This window comes from Cryptomeria japonica, chromosome 3 (genome assembly GCF_030272615.1).
Source record: "Cryptomeria japonica chromosome 3, Sugi_1.0, whole genome shotgun sequence".
Lineage (NCBI taxonomy): Eukaryota > Viridiplantae > Streptophyta > Pinopsida > Cupressales > Cupressaceae > Cryptomeria > Cryptomeria japonica.
In genome coordinates this window covers 845265068-845281045 of record NC_081407.1, presented here as the reverse complement: position 1 = coordinate 845281045, position 15978 = coordinate 845265068, and positions in this window count along the sequence as shown.

Genomic DNA, 15978 nt, shown 5'->3' with positions numbered 1-15978 from the left:
TACATGAGATCGGATGGTTGCTAAGTTGAAATCAAAATTTATGCGAGTTGACTACCAAGCGAATCTGTTCCGAAAGTTGCAAAATTTATGCGAGTTGACTACCAAGATTCACCCTCCACCTTCCAATGGTCATAAATTCATCATCACTGCCACAAAGTATTTCACAAAATGGATTGAAGTCATGCGTCTCACACAAGTCACTCGAAAACAAATTGCTACATTCATTCTCAATTATATCATTTGTCGATACGGTATTCCTATTTCCATTATCACCGATAATGGGTGTCCCTTCAAAAATTAGGATGTTCATGAACTCTATGACCACTTCCATATTTTCCATCATTTCTCCACTCCATATTACCCCCAAGGTAACGGTCAAGCTGAGGCATCTAATAAAACAATCCTTAAAATCTTAAAAAAGATAGTCGATGACGCTAGCCATAATTGGCATATCCAACTTAATAGAGGGTGAACCTTTGGAGGATCCTATCAACAACATGCACCTTCATAGGTTTTACACATAGCTCTTCAGCGTATCCTAATTCAAAAATACAAAAAAAACAAAAAAAATTTAAAAAAAAAAAAAGTGAAGAAAAAACATTTCGTCCAACGGTGAAAACCACTTCGGTGGCACCTTGGGAAAGTACCATGGTGAAAATTGGGTCACCAGCACCATGTGAAGAGACATTTCTCCTCCGTCCTTTAGGATTCCATTTCATCCTTTCACTTTGCACACACTCACAACCTATTCATCCACAATAAAACTTACACATTCCCATCATGGCTTGTTATTGATCTACCCAAGATTGGTTTGCCATTCATAATAAACATTCCTTTTCATCCCTTTCCATCCATCATAAATTAGCTCCTATCTATGGCTAAGGCAAATCCTATGTCTAGTGATGGGTGTGGAACTAAGAGCATCGCCTATTCTGGGGAGTACAGTCTCTTCCAACCTTCTTCAGTCTATCCGCGCACAATCCACAATAAAGCAACATTTGCATCACCAATCCACATTAAAGTTTCATCTTCTCCGCAATAAAGTATCAGTTGCATGGATTCAGTCAGTTTCAGATGAGACACAATAGCAACAATGGGCTTGAACAAATCAAATCTTTCAATAGACTCAGACAACGTTATGGTTCAATGCTATCTATCCTTTCTATGAAAGTAAACATTGTGACCACAATCAAATAAGACTTATACAAGTGACAAGAGACACTAAAATTGAGTACTACAGTGGATGTTGGTGTCGATTCTTGGTTTTATTTTGATTTTATCTTTTGGTGACATGTCTTTTAGCTTTTCCAGGATGTCTCTGACTAGAGATTCTATCTCTAGGATGTCTTTGACTAGAAAGGCGAGGATGGGGTATCGTCACCTATTTTTCTTTGCTGTCTGTGGATTGTCTCTTAGTAATGCTATGACTTGTCCAAGGATATGAGGACACTGAGAGTCTAGTATGAATTGGGGCATTCCTTGTTTGTGACTATGTTATCTCCATGCAAACAAGTACAATGACTTTCTGGGTCGAACATATGCCTCGATTGTCATAACCTATTTTGCCATAATAAAGCTCAATGATGATAATGCACAAGAAGCTCTTTCACTTTCATATCTTCTATCTTCCATCCCCATTTCTTGATTGACCTCCATCATCCTTCTTGAGTTTGTGTAGCCTGTTATTACATGACTGAGTATAATGACATGCCAAAAAATATTTGCATTTCATGTAGTTGCACCTGCATTAGCACATATTAAGTATTTCATACATACATATAGATATCACAATTGCATCACATCCTACACAGAACACACGTTAGCACATCTTACAATAGTTATTTGCATTGTCATATTCATTTGTATTTCATACATTCGCATTTGTATCATACATAACATTAAAACATAAAAGAACAAAAATATTGCATTTCATCATATACATATTTGCATCCATATCATAATCATCACATAGAAACATACATCATAAAACATCTCATCACATAGGTACACATGCATATAGCTGCCACAAAGATGAATCATCTCGTATATATATAATCAAAAGTGTCATGATATAATGATGTCAAAATACATATGGCTACAAAATCACCCAAAGGTGTCTACATCATCATACAAAATAGTACAAAACTGATACATAGGGAGCCCTCTATGGCTATGATGAACTCCCTCCCTCGGAGCCTCTTGGCCTCAATGGAGTCTAAGCCCTAGAAGGACCCACCCCAGGATCATCTCTCCTGCCCCCTCTATCTGGTGGTGGTGGAGGACCCATAACCCCCTCTATCTGCGGAAGCTCCTCGCTCGCTACTCTAGTGGCACTGCCCCGTAATATAGGTCTTGCTAGTAACCTATCTCCTCCGCTACCCGTAGAACATAGGCATATCCAGCCCCTGTGTCCTCTACCACCTGTGTCCTAGTCCTCAGCGCTGTCTCAGCCTTAGTATAGCGCTGGATAGCCTAATTTCGCTCATGCTCTATCTCCCTCAGTCGCCTCCTCAGCCTAACTGTCTCTCTCTCCAGGTCCTGGATCTCATTTGCCTATCCTTGGCAGATCTCCCTCAGCTCAAGTAGCTCATTCTCCTCCTCCTCAGCCCCCTATGGCTTTTCCTGTGGCTCCCCCTATACTGGTACAAGTACCTCTGCCTGCACCTGCCTCTGCCCCTGTCCTTGCACCTATCTAGGACCTTATATTGCTGGCACCTGTAGTGGCAATCCACCGCGACCCCTCTACACCCGAGCTTCTCTCCTCTCCACCCTCTCTCTGTGGAGCCACCCTCCTCTCTCCAATAGCACCCCGTCTCCTCCGTTGGCCTCTCCCCCCACCATCTCCATCATCATCCCCATCCCCACCACCATATCCATCTAGAGGCTCCCCTGGGTTTGTCAGCCGTGGAAAGGGATGCTCAGCCCAATATGCCATGTACTCTGCATCCATGCCTGCATCCTCAATCTCTGGCCACATATCCCATGGTATCGACACCATCTCTACCAACTGCATCACGACCTGATCATACGACAACAATGGCCCAAAGTGTGCCTGATCCCTGACTATCTGAGCATACATCCCGGAACCTCATGGCATTTGCTGAATATGGTCAAACTACCTACATGCCCTATCAATCAGCTATCACTCCAATACATAGGGTGTCCGCCCAATCAAATATCTGATTCAGAAGGTATAAGGTAGATCCACTGTGTCCTCCTCCCACTACTCCCATTGACAGTACGACCTCCATATCACAGTGTCAATCTCATCTAGGACTCGACGCCAATGCTCCAACCTGCCAATCCGTTATGAGGTAATCATATCATACAAATGAACAAAGCTACATCCATGACCCCTGCCCCTGAAATGTATCGGTCGGGTAACTGGCAGATGTTCATATGCCCACACCTGCAACAATGTAACTCCACAGCCCAATCCTACAGATCCATGATACACAAATTGATGCAACTCATAGTACAAGTGTGCTAGGACACATGATCCCCAGGCATATCTGGTGTGCTATGTCACTAGTGTCTCCAAGGTGCTCCCCAGCCCACAACCAACCCTCGTGTCACCCTGTCTAGACACAGGAACCCACTGATCACACCTCTTAGGACTACTAGTAGTGTTAGTCCTATCACTATCATGGTATCCCATGCCACGTATCCAGCTCTCATCTCTTGTCCGAAATCCTGAAATAATCGTCTCAGGGCCCCCCTGTCTTCATCTCGATCGTAAGGAACTAACTCCCCATCGATCGGTATCCATAGTATCCTATACACATCCTCTAATGTGACTGTCATCTCACCCATAGGCAAATGAAACATGCATGTCTCTGAGTGCCATCTCTTAGCCAACGCAGTCAGCAACCCCATGTTCGCTCGAAACTCAAGCACATACAAGATGTATCTCAGATCCATAGCCTCAATAGCAGCTCCATCCTCGAATGATAGCTCTGGTCATAATCTCTATGTCGATGAGAATCTCTCTTGGGACTCCAACATAGGCAAATACTCCTGCAGTCAAGCAAAGCAATCATGTCAGTCAAAGTGAGACTCACTGTTCATCACAAAGTGTTGCTATCTATCCCAGTGACACTCACTGTTCATCACAAAGTGTTGTTATCTATCCTATTGGTACTCCCTGTTCATCACAAAGTACTACGTGTTTTGGTACTCCCTGTTCATCACAAAGTACTATGTCTTGGCACTCACTGTTCATCACAAAGTGCCTTGATCTATCCTAGTCTTCCCTAGAGGAGCTGCTTGAGTGTATCCTCTCAACAGCTTATCCAATCGACAGCGTATGTTCATCACAGAACTGCCGATTTGACCTTGAAGACATAAACATGCTTAGAGATTGCATAGACGTGCCTGAAATACACAGACTCACTTGTCCTTCACAAACGTGCCTATCCTACCTAGATGTGCCTAGCACCAACGCAAACACGCCTTGATGTTTTTAACCCGCTTGACATTTTTTCTAGACATATCTAAAGCGCATTTATTGCACTACCTAGCATGCATTTATGACAACAATTAATGCGACAAAGTACAAGGAGGTTTTGGCGGTACTCATTGGCTCTCCTACCTCTGCTGGCCTCTGAAATCAGCGAACGTGATAGAATCTGTGAACCAATGCCATCGCTGCTGACTATTGCTACTCTATTCTCTCTCTGCACTCTGATCTCTTGGATGTGTGGATGACAATGAGGATGTATTCCCCTCGTGGTCTATCTTATAGACTGCCCTAGTCCTAGCCCTAGCCCTAGTCTCCCGGTCAGTCTTCTTTATCCCGTGACTCTATCACTCTATCCTATCTGGTCAGTCCATTCTAGTATTTTTTTCTTATCGAGAGATTGTCTGCGATCTTTTCAGACATTTTCATCCAATCTCTCGAGGGGGCATATCATTCCCATCTTGGGGCAACTTTGTATCAGTTCATATTATCTTCTTTGAAACAACGCGACAAGCTGCATTGTCTCAAAGAGGGGCAAAATGTAGACACCTAAAATTGTCCAGTCTAATTAAATAAATGTCTTTATTTATTTAATTATTTAAGCCTAATTCTTCTATTAATTAAATAAATCTTTATTTATTTAATTAATTCATTTATCCTCTTCTAGCCTTATTTCTCATTTAAATAAATACTTTTATTTATTTAATTTATCCTTTTCCTAAATTAAATAAATATCTTATTTATTTAATTGATCCCACTTATTCTATTAATTAATTAAATCTTTATTTATTTAATTAATTCATTAGCCTTTTCTACCCATGACACGAGTCATTCATCTCTTAATTCCTACACTACCTACCCTCTTATTATTTTCTTATTTTCTTTACCTACCCTCTAATCATAGCCGACCATTTATCTTTTACACCTCTCAATCTTATCTCTTCATTTGATATAGTGTCTTCTATATAAGGAGATGCTTCCTTCATTATCAAACTCTCACTATGCATTCAACCCCACTTACGACTTGACTACATTATGCTTTTGAACTTTCTTATGCGATCCTACTTGCAACCACATTTCTGTTTTTTGTTGAGCTCTTGTGCATATAAAATCTGAGAGCAAATATATCAAGCAAGATCAATGGAGATAGGAAGAATGGAGATCCAAACCCTATTGGACATGTGATGGTATAATCTTTGTGATTTCATTTGATTTGCATTGTCTTAGGTAATCTTCATATGTTATGGTGGATCTTTGTTGTTGTTAGGCTAGGGTTTTGTGGTTGAATTCATTTAGTCTTTCATCATTGTTGTTTCCATTTTCACCATAAACACTATTTACATAAACAAATATTTTTCCTATACTTTCCTTTCATATCTCACAACCTTGAGCATGCAAAGTAATGGTGTGTCCTTGATTACACATTTAACTAACACTAAGAACATTATGATTATATTTTGAAGAGATTTTAGGGCAATCCCTTACTAACACCATATGCCATGAAAATAGATCAAGTCAAAAGGGCTTGAAGAAATCTTTTAACCACAATCAATTAGCCTGACCTCTACAAAAAAACTAAAAAAGATGCTTGAGAGACTCATGACAACTTCATAAAGAACATAAAATATTTATAAACCTCATATGTTGACCTTGGACCAATGGAAAGGCATTAGAAAAGAATAAGCTAAATAAAAAAAAGTTAGCTTTGGATGAAGAATTGTTGACCAAATGGTGTACAAGGGTAAATAGGATGCAAACCATCCCTAGTTTATAATAGGTAAAAGGGTAAATAAGATGAAATCCAACAATAGCCTAAATGTGAGGCTTATAATTATGAAATGGTGTATTAGGATACCATTTCTAATCTTTCCACTAGGTTTTACAAGATCAAATATATTCTCAACATAGGAAAAAATCATTACATATAACATTGAGTTTGTTTTGATTGAATATTAAAATGTAAGTCTCTTCAAAAAACATCCAAGAAGTGGATATATTGATAAGTATCATTTTCCTAGTCCAAAGAGTGAGAAAAAAAATCATTGGAAAAATTTCCATTAACTAATTGAGATATCAATTTAGGTGAAGAAATATCTTTGACCAACTATTGAGATCCATAGAATAAACCAATAGGTATAAAAATCATTGAATAGAAAACACATAATATGTATTAAAAAAGGTACTATCAATAGTAAGACAACATCAAGAACTTGAAAAGAGTATATAGATAGATTGATTGAACTAAGGTCCATATCTTAAATCTTAGATAATAGAAAGAATAAAAGAGCACTCATTGGGATAATAATATTTAAAAAATTATTTTTCATGAAGATTACTCACATTTATACTATCCAATATAGTAATGATATTGTCTAAGAAAAAACTAGACTTAATAAAAGAACAATGCTAAGTGAAATGCAATCATCCTCAATGAGAATCAACTCTTCTTATAAGAGGTAGAGAGGTATGATAATGATCATTCCAATTGGTATGAGTAGAATCATTGTATTATTGATAATACCTACAAGGTAGAGGCTAAAATATACTTGAGGTAGGGGTTAGAGGGACACTAGTGAAAAAATGTGAGGTATTATCAATAGAACTGGATGTGAGAAAATTCAAGTCAAATTTTTTATTTTCTTGTATTTTAATATAAATAAACAAATTATAACATGTAAAAAATTACAATAAAGTGAATATCTTTTATAGTAGAACATTAATATAAAATCATTGAATATCTATATTGTCAAATGCTAGTGAGAATATTCATCCTAAAATAATATCAAATATGATTACTTTTGGAAGGAATTTAGATCAATACCTTAGTAACACCATAATCCATGGAAAAGGATCAAGCCAAAAGGGCTTGAACAAATCTTATACCAAAATTGGGTAGCTTGAGCTCTAGGAAAAAACTTAAAAATATGCTTGAGACACTCTTTATGAGTTAATAAATAGCATAAAATATTTGAAAATCTCATGTGGCTTGACCTCTAAAAACCAATGAGAAGTCGTTGGAAAAGAATAAACTACATAAATCGAGTGAGGTTTGGCTTTGGAATTGTTGGCCAAGTTGTGTAAAATCAACACTACCAAGCTAATAATGAAGATTGGAAAAGCCATCCCTAGTTTACTTGAATTATTAAAAATGTTTTTGATTAAGGAAAAAATAGGTTTTACAAGGACTCAAAACCATAGAGTTTACAAGAAAGATAAAATGTTCAAATAACGCTCTCTAAGACAAGAAAGCCGCTAAACACACACAAAAGGACAATAGCAACGAGACAAAAAATCAGCAAAACTCCAACGCAAAATGAACAAAGCTAACCTAAGGACTTTAATGTTCTGACAATCTGAGCTTCAAGGTTAGTCATCTCCTGAGCCACATTCTTCAACTCATGGATCTCCTAAGGTGCCGAATCTTCTTTTCTTTTCAAGTTGGCTCTAATCCTCTTCAAAGGGTCAGAATCCTCTTTCTCAATTTTGTCTTTGTCAGCTTCCAGGTCCACAAACAGGGTCACCTGCTGAGTGTTTTCTAGCTTATTCACTAAGGTGTATATTGTAGTAGCAAAATTCTTCACAATTTTGTGGCTTTTCTTCATGATGAAATTCATAATACCCTAGATTTTGCTAATTTCCCATTGTAGATGTTTTATCTTTTTCTCATTTTACTTCTTCGTGTTATCCATGAGCTCAACAGATTTTTGAAGGCACTCGAGCATCGACATCTTCTCTTCTTCATTCCATAAAACACTAGCAGCCTTTTCGAGGCACACCTTTAGCTTCCATTTCATCTAGTTTACTACAAACAACCATGTTTTTAAGACCCAGGTCCTTAATTTCATGAAAAACCCAGTTTATGATTTTAAGTAGTCAACCACCCCATTTCTAGCTATTGCCAAAATATCATCAGGAAATTCCTTTTCAGGCTTGAAATAATAGTCTTTAGGTCTGAGATCTTCATGGAATTTGGGCCTATTATCTCTATTAGTTTGAGGGTAAGAGGTATGGGAGCCATCAGTAGATTTAGGAGTAGTGGAAGAGTCCTTCGGGGAATCCTCAGAATAGGAAACCAACTCTTTCTTGGGGAGGGCTTTCTCCTTGTTTTTAGCTTTTGGAGAAGTACTAGTGAGGGTTTTCATAGAGGAGACTTTTTTATTAGAGGGCTTGGTCTGTAAGGTTTTCTTCAACCCACTCTTAGGGGGGGCAGTCTCTTCCTCTTCCCAATTAGTGTCTCATGCGCCCTCGTCCTCAGACATACTAATATTAGTATTATAACCTTCTGAAGCTGAAGGAAAAATGAGGTTAGATGGGGCTGACATATTAGCAAAATGCTCATGGATTAATAGAATAAGGCCCGCATGAAGGAAAAGATATTTCTTAGGGTTTTTTTGGTGTTTCTTAATGATATGTTTCAGAGAGAAAAATAGGTAGTAAGGCAATGAAATGCTTACCTTGTGTCAAAAATGATTGAGGAGGGAAAAGTGGTAGTGGTAGACTCTGGTAAATCTGTCATCCACCATAATGTATTCCATGATAACTCTGAGCACGTCCCTCCAAAGCATCTTAACCTTCCTAGCATCAAAGCAACTGATAGAGATTTTGACCAGCACCTCCCTTTCCTCATCAGTTTTGGGAAATTTCGTGACCGCTTCATTTGATAACTTTCTGTCATGAAAGAACTTCATTCCTTTGTGGAGAGCCCAACAATTTCCCCAATCAGATTTTTGTCAATCTTGACCTTTCTCCTAGAGATAAAAATCCCATCCTCCTAGTTTTTAGTGAAATACTCAGTAATTTCAGGGTTAGCACCATGGAGCTTCTCGAGAAAAGGACTCAACCCCCCCTTTTGATATGCCTCCAGAAATTCATATTTTTCTTGCACTTCTTATAGTTGTTCGACTAAACCCTCTTCCAGCTTCCCACCATTTTCTCACAGGGAATTTTTCTATCGATTGCAGAGCAAGTAACCTAAACCAAAAACTAGTAGCAAAACCAAAGCACCCACAATATGTGCTAGCCCTCACCAACCTGTATAGATAATTAAGGCGCCACCACCATAGCTAATGATAACACTATACCAATATCTACTTTGCTTCATTATTATTAAAAATGACAGCTTTCCCATAAATGATATCATAATCAATTGTCTCTGATGTTAGCTCCCAAATCACTATAAGCCTGCCATGTCCTTTGACCCATATGCTTAACCCCTTCATTGACGAAGTAGTCAGCAACCTTATTAGCTTCCCTAAAGGAATGGGAAATTTTAACCCTTTTAAAGTTAGATAAGATAGATTTAGCTTCTTTTATCCAACTTTTTATAGTCCAAGAAGGGGGGGGGGATTTTCCAAGAAGGCACTCAATAATGTTTTTTGAATCTCCTTCAATCCAAATATATTTGAAATTTATTTTATTTGCAAGATCAATTACCTGGAAAGCTCCTATGGCTTTAGCTATGTCATTAGACTGTGAGCCCAAGGAGAGTTCCATAGCCGAAATGAAATTGCCATTATGATATCTTAACACTCCCCCACTCCCAGTCAACCCAGGATTGCCCTTAGCCATCCTATTAAAATTAGCTTCTATCCAATCCCCTGGGGGGTGAATCCAACAAACACCGTCATGATTCAAATTATTAAAAATGTTATCAACAAGTTTTGTGATGTAGTCTTTAAGGGGGGTTCCCTTGGCAGGATCATGGTTTTAAAGGTCATGCTGGTCCTTTTGTAGGAACAATGTAATAAGGGGAAATGTTGGCAAATATTTGCTAAGTAGATATTACATTGGTTGTTGATTAGTTAGAGTTGTTGTATCTATTCTTGACAACTAATTCAATTCACTCCTATACAAATATTTTTCCCTATTGATAAAATAAACTATCTAGTTTTAACCTTCCTCCTTTAGTAAAGAACAATTACCTTTATTGGTATTACGTTCATCTCTGATGAGTAAATTACAAATCATATTAAGAGTAATTAAATATATAGGATTTACATGGTTGTTTGCATCTTAATCTTAACAAAATTGAGTGTTTTGATTATAATCACCAATCAATTTATAGATGCTTAGTGACTGTATAAGTGTGTAAACTAATGGGAAATTTACTATAAATTCCTAATCTTGATGTTACCTTTTCCTCTAATAAGCTTTGGTTATCAACTCTGTGAGATGACTTACTCGAGAAAATAGTTGTTTTACTTATAAGATCACATTCATAAATTGAAGATAACATAAGTAAAGGATTCAATTTTATGAATATTTTAATAAAATCCATTCATGAGATGTTAGGATTATCTTAGTGCTATGACAAGAAGTGAACTAACACCTAAATTTTTAAAATTCCTAATATTGATAGCAAGAAATAGGCTATTATAATAGTGAATAAGTATTCTCTAATAAAACATCTAGAAAGCTTCTTGATTTGGGCATACATAATGGAATATCAATTATACATTTATCAAATATAATATTAAATTCATAAATGAATAAAAACTTATTTTTCATATACTATACATCTTTTTAATTGGTTAATTGTTATGAATAACAACATCTTCAAATTTATCGTAAGAGGAAATAGAATGATCCAAGAAATGATTATAGTAGCTCCATGAATTATCCAATAATTGTTGATAATTTTTTTGAACTTGCAATGTTTATCAAATGTTCTGAAATTATATATCAGTGTAAGAAAGGATTGCATATACACACAATCTAATGGTCAATCACTAGAATAAAAATGCTCGGAAAATAAATTTTAAGTTTGTTGGATATGAGATTAACAAATTTGGGGATACATGTGAATCTAATTTTTTTATATATGTTAGTAGCAAAATGAAATATTTGAATTTTATCATCCTAGGTCTTTAAGTGAGTAACGTTGGCTTTTTACTAAAAGAGTTATTAATAAAACATACTATTTATTTCCATGACAATAACATTATCAATCTGGGTAATAGTTAATTCTTGATTGGAAGGTCATCGTGAATTTGAATGCTAGAAAGGAAAACCTCATTAGAGTATACTTCACATATAGATTTATCATATTATGGCTAGCAAGAATAATCTTCAAAAGAAATATCCATCTAAGAAAATATTTTCAAATAAAATCCATTATTTGCCTCAAGCGTTTAATCAAACATCTATATATAGCACAAACATGTAGCATAGAGAAGTATACTTATGATGAGGAGAGAAGAGGAAATACTATGTAAATTAAGTTTTGTATCTACTTTCAAAATATACTTAAGAGCTTGTATGCAAAACTTAATAGTACTAAGAGTTGGCCAATAATTAATTAGTATATTTTCCATCTCGAAGAGAAAATAACTTATAAATTAGAGAATATCATCAATCTAGCAGAATTTTTTTTTGTTCCTCCAACAAATTGTCACCGATCAAATGACACCAAAGATAGTAACACAATGATGCAAATCTTCCTTCACAATGAAACCATTTGTTGACACTCAAACCTATTATGCACAATTTTATAAAAGACTTAAGACTTAGACCAAGGGATGTATGTAAATCTAAATTATAATGCATAATTCTTAAATAGATTGTGGGTAGTTCAATACAAAATAAAAGGAATGAGAAACTTTATTTATTCAAATATACAAGATCAACAAAATTGATCATAAAAGTTATTACAATTGTAATCATAAAGAAATAAAAGAATAATATACTTTAAATATACTATATCTGAAAAACAACAGAACCATGAAGATTTGTCACTAAGATTATAATTTTCTAACTCACTATATTATAATACCTAAAGAAATCCATTAACAATAAATTACATGTATAATTACGTATACAAAGAACTATATAGAACAATTTTAAAATCCCAATATCAAATTTCACTTTCAATTACGTATACACATTGAGTTCATACAAGCATAACCCTTATCCCAATGTCAAAGTTCACCTTCAATTATGTATACACATTGAGTTCATACAAGCATAACCCTTATCAACTTTCTAAGATATTAGCTCTCAAAATATATATCGAAATATAACAACATTAGGATATCCAAAGAAGAATAGGGAAACTTGACTCAATATAAGTTTGATCTTTTGTGGCAATTTGGATCTTTGATGTTGCCTGAATAGTTAGAACCAGATGCTAACATCTCCACAATTTCAACCAGATTATCAATTGAATCATTGTTGTTCACGCTTGCATTTGTATTCACTTTTTCTGTCAAGATTGGTCGAGCAGAGACAGCGAGGAAAAACATAACGTTGAGCACGAGCAACACTGCCATAACTTTCAGATGAATCGATCTCTCCATACTAATTGCCAGAATGAATATCAAGCAAAGAAACGTACGTATTGGTTTACAAATGAAGAAAGAAGAGCCGAGTGAATTTTTTGCGAGATAGAGAGCGAAGATCGAGAATGGTGATGTATAAACAAGGTAAATCGTATTTATAGAGATGGACGATGGAGTGCAAATGTTTTAATATGTAAAAATATTGCGCGTTGAATTGCAGCAATTGAAGAGGCGGCAAAGGGACTTTTATTGCGTGTTGAAGAGACAACAATTCAAGACAAGACCACGCAAATTAGTAAGGGACTCATTTTTATAAGGAACAAACATTGAACTTAGAGTTTCATGTATATTGTGTTTTTGCTTTGACTTTTTATATCATTGAATTGATTTTATACACTAATAATTAGTATTTTTAATATAATTTAAAAGAGCAGTTTTGGAAATGTTTAAATTTTTTTGTGTTAAAAAAATTAATGGGTTTTTTTAGTGAATAGTATTTATAAAAAAGTAAAAGATAATGTTTGAAATTTTCGTAAATGAGGTCGGTTGTTTACAATTTAGAATAGAAATAACACAATTAAAATAAGTTATTAAGAAGTGAGAGTAAGAGCATAGGGAGAAGATGAGTCTCAATCATTTAGTTTGTCTTGTACATCATTGGCATCCAAAATGTCCATTGGAGGTTTTCAAGTATCACTGTCATTTTTTTTATTATTGTCCTATTTATTTTCATTTGCAAGTCAAATAAGAAAAATATGAAGAGCTAGCTCAACGGACTTGCCAAATTTTAGCCAATGAGTAATCCAACCACCAAAATTTGGGGAAGTAGAACAATGGTAACTGAGATGGAACCATCCTCATTGACAAGTCTCTCTTCTCATAAGAGGTAGACAAGCATGGTAATAATCATTCCAATTGGCATAAGTAGTATCATTATATTATTGATGATACCTACAAGGTGGAGGGTAAAATCTACTAGAGGTAGGGGTTTAAGGGACACTGACAACAACACTTGAAGTATTACTTGAATGATCCAATAAAACTTGGATGTGAGAAACCTCAAATCAAATCTTTATTTTTCTACATTTGAATATACACAGTCACATTAGAACATATTACAAATTTAGAATAAAGTGAAAAATTATGATTAGCAGAACATCAAGAGAAAATCCAAACTCCTATCTTTTCAAATGCTTAGGAGAATACTCATCGTAAAAGAATATCAAATATGATTATATTTGGAAGGGATTTTAGTTCAATCCCTTAGTAACACTATATGACTTGAAAAAGGATCACTTGTCAAAAGGGTTTGAAGAAATCTTGAAACCAAAACTAGGTAGCTTGTCTCTTGGACAAAACAAAATAAGATTCTTGAGAGACTCTTGATGACTTAATAAATGAAATAAAATATTTTCAAATCTCATGTGCGTTGAACTAGAACCAATGTGAAGGTCTTGGAAAAGAATGAACTAATTAAAATGAGTGAGCTTTGGCTCAATAATTTTTGACCAAATTGTGTAAAATCCACACTACCAAATTAATATTGGAGATTGTAAAATTCATCCCTAGTTTAAAATAGCCCCATGTTTAAATAAGATAAAATCCAACTATAGTCTTTGTGAGGCTTGAGATTATGAAATGGAGTATTAGGACACACTTTCTAATCTTTTCACCAATGATTGCAAGATCTAACTTATGAGGCATAGGAATAAATATTTACATATAATATTAAGTTTATTTTAGTTGATAATTAAAACCCATGTCTTTGGAAAAACATATTGAAGTAGTGGAGAGCTTGAAAACATCATTTTCCTCTTCCAAAGAGTGAGAAAAGAATCTCTAAAAAAATATCATTAACTAATTGAGATGTCTAATTAGGTGAAGAAATGTCATTGACCAACCATTGAGGTCCATAGAATAACCCAATAGGTATACAAAACCTTTAACATTAATCACATAATATGAAAGAGATAAGATGTATTTTTGAAAAGTAGACGTGAAAAGGCTAAATGATTATATTTCTAGTTGTCAATAGTGAGACAAGATCAAGAATTTGAGAAGACTATGTAGATAGATTCAATGAACTAAGGATCCTATCTTAAACCATAGAGCATGGAAAGGATAAAAGCCTCTCATTGTGATCATAAGCTTTAAAAATTTAATTTTTATGAAGTTAACTCACTTTTACACCTCCCCAAATAATAGTGATATTATCTAGGATAAGTCTAGACTTAATAAAACTATTTCTCTTTGGTCACACAATTCATAATTGAATATGTCATAAATTTAATATAAGGGATTTTCATGTGGTCATAGCTGAAACATTAAGAAATGTGAATGACATCCAGTTCAAGAGATCTTCAATATCACTATATTTAGGTATGAATTTGATATTTTATTTTTAAATAATTTTTTCTAAGGAATTGGAATGAAAGAAATTAAGATAAAATCAAGCATGATTGTCAAATAACATAGTTCCAAAGGGTCTTGTAAAGTTACAAGATATCACAATTGGGGGAATTATCATTAGTCATAGTAAAGACTATTTCTTGAAAATTAGCAATATAGTTAAATTGACCAAGAAAATACATTGAGAAGAAGAGACTCAATGAGGAACAACCTTTAGGTACTCTTTCAAGGCATGATCATTTTTAGGATAATTCTTCTATGCTTCAAAAACCTAGTCATGATTCCTAAGAAAGGATTGAAGAATATTAAGAATATCTTTGAGTAACTATTAGCCTTCTCTAATATAGTTGATTATTTGAGAGTTGGAAAAAGGATAAAGATCTTAAAAGAAATCTTTAGAAGCTTAGTTTTTCACCTTCAACCAATGTATTTAGGCTTTTATCTTGACACCTTTAACTATATGATTAATATAAATTCAATTCTTATAGTGGAGCTCAATAATTTATGACTGCAAGGTGGTATTGAAGGGGTTGGATTAAAGTGTTATAGTTGCTAGGTGAATATCTATGGCTCATCATGTATGTATTGTAAATAAATCTAGCTAGCTACCAGTGATGTAAACGAAGACAGGTATAGTTGATGACTCCATTCCATTAATTAATGTAGTTTTTTATTTATATGGCCTATCCTCAAAGTTCCACACCAAATAGATGTAGGTCAATATAGGTTGATGACTCTATAATATGTGATAAGAAGAATTATTACTAACCTTTGGAAACTAATTTTCCACTTAATGCAAAATTGAAGAGTATAATGGTTGAAAAGAGTATACTT